General features: G+C 45.4%; 2 non-coding genes across 2 annotated transcripts; one reads left to right on the forward strand and one right to left on the reverse strand.

Annotated features, from left to right (window-relative positions):
• Nucleotides 1-3,529: 3,529 nt before the first annotated feature.
• trnav-cac (transfer RNA valine (anticodon CAC)) lies at nucleotides 3,530-3,602 on the reverse strand. The gene has a single exon. It is a non-coding gene; the product is annotated as a tRNA-Val (tRNA).
• Nucleotides 3,603-10,291: 6,689 nt separating this feature from the next.
• On the forward strand, nucleotides 10,292-10,365 carry trnan-guu (transfer RNA asparagine (anticodon GUU)). Its single transcript has one exon. It is a non-coding gene; the product is annotated as a tRNA-Asn (tRNA).
• The last annotated feature ends 265 nt before the right edge of the window (nucleotides 10,366-10,630 follow it).

Consider the following 10,630-nt stretch of genomic DNA (forward strand, 5'->3'; position numbering starts at 1 on the left):
TTATCCCTCAGACTCTTATCCCTGGTTCTGGACTTCCCCAACATCGGGACCTGTCCAGTCATGTAAGAAATTTATATGTTTCTATGAGATTCCCTCTCATTCTTCTCAACTCCAGTGATCTCTCGATCCCTTGATTCCCCGTGACTCCAAAAATCTATCTAACGCAGCTTTGAATATATTCAGAGACTCAGCATCTAGAGGCCTGTGTGGCAGAGAATAACACAGATGCATAACCCTCTGAGTGAAGAAATTCCTCCTCATCTCTGTCTTAAATGGACGACCCCTTAACCTGAGACTGTGCCCTCTCGTTCTAGCCACTCCAGCCCGGGGGAATCAATCTCTCAGCATCTACCCTGGCAATCCCCTTCAGAATATTGATTGCTTCAATGAGACCACCTCTCATTCTTCTAAACTCCTGAGAGTAGCGGCCCATTCTACACAATCTCTCAACTTAAGGCAGTCCTCTCATCCCAGGAATGAATCTGGTGAACCTCCGTTGTACCTCCTCACAGGCAAATATTTCCTACCTTCCATAAGGAGACCAAAACTGTGCGCAGTACTCCAGGTGTGGTCTGACCAGTGCCCTGTACAATTGTAGCAAGACTTCCCTACTCTTGTACTACGGGCTATATATTAGGCAATATCGGGCGAGTGCCCTGTTTTTTGCTGATTCTACAGTTGCATAAAAAGTTATTAAAATTTGACAGTTGCTCGGCAAACATATTTGTATTTCCTTCAGTATACACCTTGCTCTTCGAGGCCTAGATTTTCCCCAAGCAGTTTTGTCGGCACGCTGACCTAAAGCGCACCAACATTGTGCGGTGGAAACGGCTCGGGGGAAAACTCGCCCCATCCTGGCCACTGTGTCAAGTCCCCGGAGTCCTGGCGTGGCGGCAATGGTGAAGTGGGGGGCGGAGCCAAATGCCTGCGCCGAAAACACAGCCTCAGCTTCGTGCATGCGCAGTATGGAGAGAAAAGTTGCATTCTGCCATTTTTAAACAGTGTGAAACCCGATGAAAAGCACAGCAGCTTCTTAGCTTCTCCGGTTCATCGGCGGGCTCTCCCCCCCCTCCGTCGCCGATAAAACGCACACCTCCAGCAGCGCAAACTTCTCCGGTCCACAAGCTCACACTTCTCCGGTGTGTCTTCCCTCCCCTATCCCAGGGATACAGGGACCGAGTGTAATGGATCGAAGTTTGCTGATGATACAAAGATGGGTGGGAAAGCAAATTGTGATACAGCAAAGTAAATCTCAATTCAGGGAGAGCAATATGGAAAATACAGTGACCCCGACTGATATAAACACGCAGCCTTTTGATGTGGAGTCAGACACACTACCGTTGCATTGTGAGGTCTACAGTGCAGAGTGTGCATGTTTGTATACATGAAGGTTGCTGAAAAGCAGATTCATTTACCCTGCATTGGTGCAATGAAAGTGCTTTAAAATGTTCGGCCACTCCCACCGTAGGTCAGACAGCATCAGAATCAGTGCCCACCTGTCACTCACCCTCTCACACCCGCTTTCATCACTACTGCACGCGGACTGCAGAAAATCCAGTTCATCATCATCATTGGCATTCAATCGAAGCGAGGATGACTTGCTTCCTCGCCAAAAAACAATGAGTTAACAGGTGTTTCAATGATGGACCCAATATTCCATGTCGCGAACTGCAAGTTGGAGGGTGGAAGATGCCTGTGCGTGGATTTTTTTAACGTGTGGTGGCCGTTGCACCCCAGCCATCACACGGGCTTGAAAGAGCGAGGTCGTGTTCCAGTGGCAAGGGCTATCCAAGACGACTGGAGACCAGCTCTGCTGCACGGACCCAGTGCACACATATCGCAGTGTGCGCTGGCCCGTGCTGCCCCTGGACCCCTGGCCCTGAACTTACGCCGCCTCTGGGCCCCGATCACATCCCTCCACAGTCTTGCGCTGCTCCTGCTGTACCTGCCCACGCTCCAATCACCGACCTGGACTTTGATGACGTCACTCTTCGCTGCCGTCGCCCTCCTGCAGCAGCTCGCGCTGTACGTTGCCGTGGTACACCACCACGCTGCTCCCAGACCGCCACTCACCGCTCCTTTTATGGTCCCGACCTGCCGCTGGTGTTCTCACGCAGATTGGGGCCTCCACGGTGCTCCCAGCAAATCCAGTTACACGCCATGTCACCGCACAATTCTCAGCTGTGATTGTAAGCTGACTATATTTAAAGCTATCGCAGCGGCTGCAAACAGTATTCCCTGGTCGCCTATTGGTTAGGATTTGGTGCTTTCACTGCTTTCACCTGGGTTCGATTCCTCATCAGGAAAAGCATTTTTACAGAGCAAGTTGACACAAATAATTCAAGTCTGTGAAATACTGAATAATTGTTTCAATCATCATTAATCCATCCACATGTGTTGCACACTGAAGCAAATACAAATGCGTTTGCTAAGCGACTGTCAAATTTCAATAACTTTTTATACAACCGAAGAGTCACCAGTAAAACAGGATATTCGGCACATAGTACCTAACATGTAGCCCGCAGTACAAGAGTAAGGAAGTCTTGTTCCAATTGAACAAGGCCCTGCTGAGACCACACCTGGAGTACAGCACACAGTTTTGGTCTCCTTATCTGAGGAAGGATACACTTGCCTTGGAGGTGGTACAACAGAGGTTCACCAGATGATTACTGGGATGAGAGGACTGTCCTATGGTGAGGGATTGTGCAGAATATGCCGATATTCTCTGGAGTTTAGAAGCATGAGAGGTGATCTCATTGAAACGGGCAATATTCTGAAGGGGATTGACAGGTTAGATCTTGCGAAGCCCGGCTACCTCAGTCGTTAGAGCATGAGTGTTTTACTTGCAGTGTCGTGGGATAGAGCTCCAACGTTGGGCGATTACTTTTCCTGAAAATTTGATGTTGCTTTATCAGGAAAACATCATTAATGTACCCATGATCTTCTTTTGCACGATGATAAAAATGCGAACTGAGGGAGAGTTGATAATTTAATCAAATAATGAAAGCAGCGCCTGAGATCGCTCGACCATCCTTATTGTTCGATGCTGAAGTTACAAGTTATTATTCTGGAAAGTTTCAGACCGGGCGCTTGTTCAGTGTTGCTGGAAGGCACAGTGACCGGGATATCCTCTCCCCCGGGGTTTTCCTGAGCCTGTGCTCGGTGCAAGGGGAGCTTTGGCCCGGGTCCGAGGTAGTTTCTATCACAGGGATGGAAAATAACCCTCTGAGCTCTGGAACTGGGAAAGAGCGAATAATTAATGAGTTGTTTGCGGGATTCAAATGCAGCTTAGAGCTGCTGGTATAAACCGATCATGTTGTTTCACAGAATGAAAGAAATGCAAATAGAGACAGTTGAAAATTCAATAATTAATGAAAATTTAATCCTTGATGAAGTTTTATCTCCTATCTGATTTTTCATACTCTGTATTTGAGGAGACTGGTTTTAAATGTTCATTGCTCATGCAACAAGGTATCTATAACAACTTTTCTTCAATTTTATTGCAGCCACGTTTTTGCGTGAGGAATAATGTTTCTGCCCGGGCTTGAACCAGGAACTTTTCACGTGTGAGGGAAATGTGATAACCACTGCACTACAGAAACTGCTACTTAGCTCAGTGCCCAGAGAGAATTGTTCAGCAATAAGTTGAAATGTTCAATTCCTCTCTCTGCAAAAAGTTCCTTTCACAAACATTTCTCTGACCGGAACTGCACCAAAAAACAATATTCTCTTTTTAAAATCATTAAACTCCCCAATTTCCACGTCTACAATTTTAAGAACAAGACTGAAAGCGCTTTGCGATCAGAAAATTGCCGGAAACGCCTGTGGTTAATGATAGGGCTTTTGATGGTTGATTTCTGCATACACCTTGTGTTATGTATTTTTCCCTTGACAACCTGTATCTCACCACCACCAGAGGGCCTACTTGGTGGAGTCCCAAGTGATCAAAGCATCCCTTGGGAGCACGGTATATAAGCAGTCCACCCATGCGGTACCTGCGCTCTGGAGTCTTATTAAAGGAGCTAAGGTCACACTTAGTCATTGTTCAAAGTACTCAGTATCATCCTTTATAATGAGCGTATCAATTGGCGGCGAGACAATAAACAACCACGCAAAGCTGCATGCAACAGTTGGTATCCTGGAGAAGTTCTCAGAAGTGTACGATTGCGAAACCTTCGTGGAGAGATTCGATCCAAACTTCGTGGCCAACGAGCTGGAAGGGCACGTCAAAGCTGCCAAATGAAGGGTGATTCTCCTTTCCTTCTGTGGGACAGCAAACTATGGCCGCATGAAGAATCTTCTAGCTCTGATGAAACCAACAACTAAATCCGATGAAGAATTGTGTACGCTGGTCCGGGAGCATCTACATACTAAAGGAAGCGTTCTGATGGCGAGGTATCGGTTCCACACGCGCAAACGGCCGGAGGTACAGGAAGTGGCGAGATATGTCGCTGAATTAAGGGGCCTCGCAGGACATTGCAAATTTGACGGATTCCAAAACGAATGCTGAGAGACTTTTTGTGCTTGGCATTGGCCATGAGGTAATCCTTCGCAAACTGTTGACAGTTGAAACTCAGTTTCTGAGCAAAGCCATAATGATAGGTCACACAATTTCCACCAGTTCCTTTAAACCCAATAACGTAATTTATTTCTGGTGGATTGGATGGAGGAACATGATCCATGTAAAAAATTGTTTTTACTTGAACTGAATGTTCATAAAAGTATTGGAGTGGGACCTCACTTGATAACAGCACAGCTAGCAATGTTTACGGAATATATTTGTGCAACGCACAATAACAACCTCGAACTGTGCAGCAACGAATCCGCGGGTTTAAAAAAAGTTAAATGTTTCGTCCGAGGTTGGGCTCGAACCAACAACTTTTCGGTTAAGAGCCGAACACACGAACCCATTGCGCCACAGATACTAAATTGAAAGCACATTGCAAGACATCCCAAACCACGGTGTCAGTCAGTTAAAGCTTCAGATTGCTCCGACCGGGATGGAAATTGACCACACTCATTTGCACTTTCACCAAATAAATGGAGGGACATTCATTGTGGATGCGTTGAAGCAGTCATGTCCCGCACACTGCAGGCACTTCCATGTCAACACCAACCAGCTCTTACGAAGCCGGTGTGATCTACCTTCAAGCCTTCCACTGCCTTGTCTGTGACAAAGTATACTGATTGTTCCGAAGCCGGTCTTATGTTTTAATTCCTTTTCAGCTCCTGACTGCAGATATTCCTGTGATTAAACCCGAATAAATTGCTTACAGGGACAGTTGGATTCATCATATCTTCGCTTGGTGAAATTTCAAAGATTGAAAGCGACACATATCAACCCCAAACCTCGTCAAATACTCGCTAACCACAACACGCTGCTCCCGTGAGATGGAAGCCCAGTTGGTGTTTCAAGCTTGCATGCAGGTAAAAGCAGAAATCATCCAAATAAAGTCCAAGTCCCTGAGGCACCTGATTATTGCACCAAACTCCTTCGCAAAGAGTTGAGGTTCCTGTTGGGGTGATTTGGGCACATCTCTCCTCAAAAAACAACACTTCAAACATAACTCAACGGCTGTAAAGCGCTTTTGGGGCGTCATGAGTTCCTGAAATGCGCTGCAGAAAAGCAAGTCCTCCTTTGCAAAACTTCTGTGCAATTTCAAAATTCGCGGCAGAATAATGGGCTCGACCGGGATCTCTCGCAACTTTCAATTAACAAGCCAGAAACGAGAATCATACCCCTTGAACAACGAGCTCACTTTTTGACAAACCTGGAGATAAGTTGTAACTTTTATAAAAGCATTTTTTGTGTAGCTATTCTTGGCAGAAGGAGCACATGAGACCGTATCAGTGACTTTGCTTTTTCGAACTGTCTTTTGAAGCGCCGCACGGTCCGACTCCGACAGTCAATGAGCTGCGGGTGGCCACCCTGAGCGCAGCAGAGGGGTTTCTGCATTAGTTCTGGGTGGGGACAGTGTTTCCCCTTCTCTCTTCCTCTTGTCTGTATCCGTCTGCTTTGTTTTCTGTAGTTATTCCCCGACCTTATTTTATATGTTTAAATGGGAACAAAAGTTGAAGTGGGCGACATTCTGGAACAATTTCTCTCACCCAAATATATCTATTAATGAAGTGAAATAAAGAGCAATTAAAGAATAAGGGAGAAGGCACTGTCACCCTTTTGACAGGAGATTAAACTCGCCCATGGCTGTTCATCAACAGCAAGTTTAAACATAATCTTCCTGCATGGAAACTTTCGCGTGGAAAGCAAACGTGATAATGGCTCCACTGCTGAAACCGCTCTGACCAGAAGTACAGCAGAGGACAACTGACCAGTGAATGCCTTCTGTGCTGATCGGGAATGTGTTGCCTCGCCTTAAACAACTTCTGTCCCTCATTGACAGCTGTCAATCCTTCTCCTCCACTGCCTTTACACACACATGTCACTGATCCACAGCCACCACCCGACATCCCCATCGTGCTATCTTCCATGTTAGCACAGTGGGGACGCGGAGGCACCAACTCTCACCCCGCGGTTAGTGAACTCAGTCAGTCTGTAAAATTAAAGGGGAACAAGTGTCCCGCAAAAGGTAGGGGAAGGAAGAGAACCTGTAAACTAGGGTTAATTTTTTGTCAAAGGCGTCCGTCCTATTGTGTATTTCCAGCAGTTTCCTACTTTCATAGGTGGAAATACCGGGGCTGGACCTTGTTCCTAAAATACAGTGAGGTCGGGATAAATGTTCCTCACGTTCTCAGGGCAAAATAAATGATTGAAGTTTTACAATGGATTAATTAATGATGTTTAATTCAATGAATCATTTTTTCCACATGAGATTCATGCAACTCTTTATTATAAGGTTTTAATTTTGATGGAAGTGCAATTTCGCTCGCCGGAAGTCGACTCAGGGCCGCGGTCGTGTGAGCGCCGAATCCTAATCACTGGACCGCCAGGGAACGCTGCATTGCTGCATCGCTACATCGTAATGCTTGATGTGATGAATTTTTATCGCTATCTCATTTACACGCTGTATGAGAAAGGTTTAAAATTGTAAGTGCTCATGACTCAGTTGTAAAACCATTGATTGTGTGTGAGTCTGTTCTTGATAGGAGGTGCACTTGAGTCCAAAATTTCAGTTCTATATATGTATCAAGAGAATCAATTTTCACCAATTTCTTTAAACCCAATAAAATAATTTATATTGAGTGGGCTGGATGGAGGAACATGATATATGTAAGAAATTGTTATCGTTTTACTTGAGCTGAATGCTCATAAAAGTATTGGAGTGGGAACTTACTGGATAACAGCATAGCTGATAATGTTTGCGGAATATATTCGTGCAGCCAAAATGCACAATGACAACCTGGAACTGTGCGGCACTGAAACCTCGGGTGAAAACAGTTGAAGGCTTCGCCCGTTGGTGGTGTTGAACCACCCACCTTTTAGCTACCAACCAAATACTCTAAACCATTGCGGCACAGATACAAACTGCAAGACATCCAACACCAGGGTGTCAGTCAGTTAAAGCTTCAGATTGCTCCGACCGTAATGGAACTTGTCCGCTCTCAGTTCTACTTTTCCCAAGTCAAGTGTGGGACATTTATTGTGGATGTGTGGAAGCAGTCTGGTCCCGCACACTGCAGACACTTCCATGTCACCGCCAACCAGCTCTCTTGCAACCAGTGTAATCTGCCATCCAGCCTTCCGGTGCCTTGTCTGTGACGAAGTATGTTTCAAAAGTTTTGGCATGCTTGGTGCCATGGTGTAAAGGTGAGCACTCTGGAATTTAAATCCGGTGATCTGAATTCAAATCTCAGTGTAACTCAAGTTCTTGTTATCCCAGCTGCTGAAAATTTGGGACAAACAAGTGAAAAGCACCTGGTGCTAGTGAGCAGTTTTCTTGCCTTTGTCATTGATGCTTGATCGACAAGTCAAGTTGTCAAATTGTGTGCTCAACCTTCAGTTATCTGCTTCAAATCAGCGGAGGCGAAATCACTTCGTTGTCTAATGCTGCTTTTGTCTGCACAATGTGTGCTGAGATTATCTGTGCAACTTGCATTCCGCAGGATGAATTAAAGAAATGCCTTTTGAAATGCAGGCACTGCATGTTTTGCACTCGACAACACGTTGCATTTTCTTTTCATTAATTTTACATTAATTCATTGCAATGCCAACGCAATTTTACTTGGCAAGATCGATAATTAGCAGAGCCTAATGAAGAGATCGCAAAGTTTCTGTTCAAGGAATGGACTCAGTCAAGAATATGTTGTGGATTTTATTTTTCAGAGGCTTGGTGTAAAGCTTGGAGCTTGCAGCTTGCAGCTTGTGTCTAGGGAGAGCTCTCTCTCGCTCTCGCTATACCGATCGATGTCCCAGAGGAAGGGGTCGCAGTACTGCAGAAGAAACCACCGAGACTGAAGACCAGGCAGTGACTTCCCACAGCTGAGCTGAGCAAGGAAAGGGCTGCGTGTGGTGGTGAACATGTTCGCAAGTATCCGAAGCCAGTAACCAGATATCCCAGCCAGTTGTGTCAGGGCTCAGGGTTTTCTCAGAAGTGTTGCTTTTCTGAGCTATTCTGTGGAGGGATAATTCATTGGTATGGGTGGGGTTAGAATCCACCATGCTATTACTGCGTGTTACAAGGTCGCATTTCTGTACTGTATGTATGTTGTTTGTAATCTGGATTTTATTCTCCACAGAGACAGTGATTTCGTTTAGTAGAGCATGTTTTAGCCAGTGTATGCTAGAACAAAAAAATATCCTACGATTTATCACCGAAGCATTCCTTTCCGTGACTCATTTAATTTACACTCTGAATAATAATTCCCGGATCTAGAACTTTCGTAAGTTGGGGGGCGTTTCAAACCGTCCGTCTGGCAATTGGGCGAGGATCAGAAACACTTTACCAAAGGATATACTTGCTTTGGAGGCAGTTCAGAGAAGGTTCACTCGGTTGACTCCGGAGATGAGGCGGTTGACTTATAAGGAACGGTTGAGTAGGTCGGGCCTCTACTCATTGGAATTCAGAACAATGAGAGGTGATATTAGCGAAATGTATAAGGTAATGAGGGAGCTTGACCAGGTGGATGCAGAGAGGATGGTTCCACTGATCGGGGAGACTAGAACTAGGAGTCATAATCTCAGAATAAGGTGTTGCCCATTTATATTTGTCATGAGGAGGAATTTCTGCTCTCAGAGGTTTGTAAATCTGTCGAACGCACTGCCTCAGAGAGCTGAGAACGCCACAACATTAAATCAATTTAATACAGAGATAGCTTCTAAACTGATAAGGGAATATGGCTTATGGGGAAAGGGCAGGGAGCTGGACTTGAGTCCATGATCGGATTAGCCATGATCATATTAATTGGCGGAGCATGCTCGATAGGCCATATGGCCTACTCCTGCTCCTAGTTCTTAAGTTCTTATGTCCTGAATAGCGACACACAAAAAAATGCTTTTATCTTGGTTACACCTTATCTTCACGTTTGTGAAACAGTTGGCTCGTTGATCAAGGGCTTTGATTCTCCGTTCGGAGTTGTGAATTGAAATTTACGAGGGGTCCCAGAGGAGCCCTTATATTGCTCGCAAATTTTGAAATTGCATCAAACTTTTGCAAAGAAGGACTTGCATTTCTGCAGTGCCTTTCAGGAACTCATGACGCCCCAAAGTGCTTTACAGCCGTTGAGTTATGTTTGAAGTGTTGTAGTTTGGGGAAAGATGTGCCCTGATCATCAAACATGAACCTCAACACTTTGCAAGGGGGTTTGGTGCAAATAATCAGGCGTCTCAGGGACTTGTACTTTCTTTGAATAAGTTTTGCTTTTTCCCGCATTCAAGCTTGAAACAGAAACTGGGCGTCCATCTCATGGGAGGTTTGGGGCTGATGTGTTTCGCTTTCAATCTTTGAAATTTCACCAAGCAAAGAAACGCTGATACCAACTGTCCCTGGAAGCATTTAGTTCCCGTTTAATCACAGGAATATCCGCAGTCAGGAGATGAAAAGGAACTAAAACCTAATACCAGCTTCAGGACAATCAGAATACTTTGTCACAGACAAGGCACCGGAAGGCTGGAAGGTCGATTACACCGGTTGCGAGAGAGCTGGTTGGTGGTGACATGGAAGTGTCTGCAGTGTGCGGGATCAGATTGCTTCCACGCATCCAGTATGAATTTCCCTACATTTTTTGGGGAAATGTCCCACTGAGAGTGAAAAAGTTCCATACCAGTCGGAGAAATCTGAAGCTTTGACTGACAGACACCCTGGTTTTGGATGTCTTGCACCTGATATTGCCATCAGTCTCTGTGGCGCAATGGGTTAGCGCGTTCGGCTGTTAACCGAAAGGTTGGTGGTTCGAGCCCACCCAGGGACGAAGTCTTCAACTGTTTTTTCCCCAGAATTCGGTGCCGCACAGTCCCAGGTTGTCACTGTCCGTTTTGGCTGCACGAATCTATTCCGCACATGTTGCCAGCTGTGCAATAATCCAATTGGTTCCCACTGCAATATTTTTTGAGCATTCTGTTCCATTATAACGATAAAAAATGTTTACATGGATCATGTTCCTCCATCCAGCCCACAAGAAATACATTATGTTATTGGGTTTAAAGAAACTGGTGGAAATTGATTCTATTGATACA

This window comes from Pristiophorus japonicus, unplaced genomic scaffold, assembly GCF_044704955.1.
Source record: "Pristiophorus japonicus isolate sPriJap1 unplaced genomic scaffold, sPriJap1.hap1 HAP1_SCAFFOLD_47, whole genome shotgun sequence".
NCBI lineage: Eukaryota > Metazoa > Chordata > Chondrichthyes > Pristiophoridae > Pristiophorus > Pristiophorus japonicus.